The following is a 1,390-nucleotide window of genomic DNA, read 5'->3' as shown; positions in this document are numbered from 1 at the left end:
GAAGAAAGGAACTTAAAAAGGTTTGCAGCAATATATTGGCAGGGAGCAGCCAGAAATTCCAACCAAAATCAAAAGAGGATGTGGCAGGCAGGTGTCACTGATGATGTCAGATGGATTTTGGCTGGAAGCAGAAAAGCAGATAGATGTTCACTTGTTGACTATGAAAAGGCTAAATATTATCCTGTGGGGATTGTAACGAACTATGGATGACATAGATAGGTTGGGAATTCCGGAACACTTCATTGTGCTCACGCAGAATGTGTACGTGGAACAAGAGGAGTTAGTTATTCAACAGCACAAAGGAATACTTGGTTGTTTTAAATCAAGAAAAGCGGGTGGCAGGGCTGTTTCTTTCTGTTGTTCATCTTCAACTTGTATTTCTGTTCAAGAATATCATGCAAGGGTTGTAGCATTTGAACACTTGTTCAATCTGTGTGCTGAACAAATAATCTAAGAAGCTGGACTATATAAAGAAGAATGTGGCATCAGGATCAGAGGAAATCTTATTAACAACCCTGAAGATGGAAGGTCAGTGAATGGACCCAGACCAAAGTAAATGGGGAACAATGAAAGAGTTGCTACAAAATGAAATCTAATGAAGGGGTTTTAATGCATTGAAACACTTTAAATTTACACATCTGATCAAGAACCCTGGTAGCCTAGTGAGTTAGGCATTGGGCCACTGACTCTAAGGCCAGTGGTTCAAAACCACCAGCCTCTCCAAGGGAGAAAGATGAGGGTTTCTACTCACATAAGTATTCACTGCCTTGGACACCCACAGGGGACTTTGTACTATCTCATAGGTCATAAGTGACCTAGCTTGGTTCGGTTGACCACGTGACTATCTTTAAAAACTAAAAAAAAACACCCAGAAACAAAACTCATTCATGAAAAATACATAGAAGCCCTAAGGATGCTATTCCCACTCAGAGCAGTCAAAGCAGAGAGGACCATAGGGCCGGCCCCACTAAGATACATGTCCCTCACTGACCCATGGCTCTACACAGGACAGCATTGGAGACACAGTGTAGGAATTGCACCCGATCTGATCCTACCACACTGAGGCGAAACACTAAGGTTGTGCAACAGAACAGCAAGGGGGAGCAGAGCAATGAAGTGATCAGGGAATACCTAAAGCAGACTTTGGGGCCAGGGTATGGACCAGAAAATACTCCTAAAGATCAACAAATAGACCTTCAACTACTTACAGGCTTTTTTTGTCATTGGTTTGTTGTTGTTTTGTTTTGCTCTGTCTTGTTTTTTGGGCATATTATTATCTCTGCAGGTCTATCTAGATAAGATAGGTGGGGTAAACAATCTGAAGGAGAAAACAATGTGACCAAAAGTTCTGTGGTGACATGGGAGAGGAGGAGGTGGGTGGGGAGGAAGT

The sequence above is a fragment of the Echinops telfairi genome, unplaced genomic scaffold, assembly GCF_000313985.2.
Source record: "Echinops telfairi isolate 266 unplaced genomic scaffold, ASM31398v2 ScPeMD7_3533;HRSCAF=4204_0, whole genome shotgun sequence".
Lineage (NCBI taxonomy): Eukaryota > Metazoa > Chordata > Mammalia > Afrosoricida > Tenrecidae > Echinops > Echinops telfairi.
Note: the sequence above shows the minus strand (reverse complement) of the source record.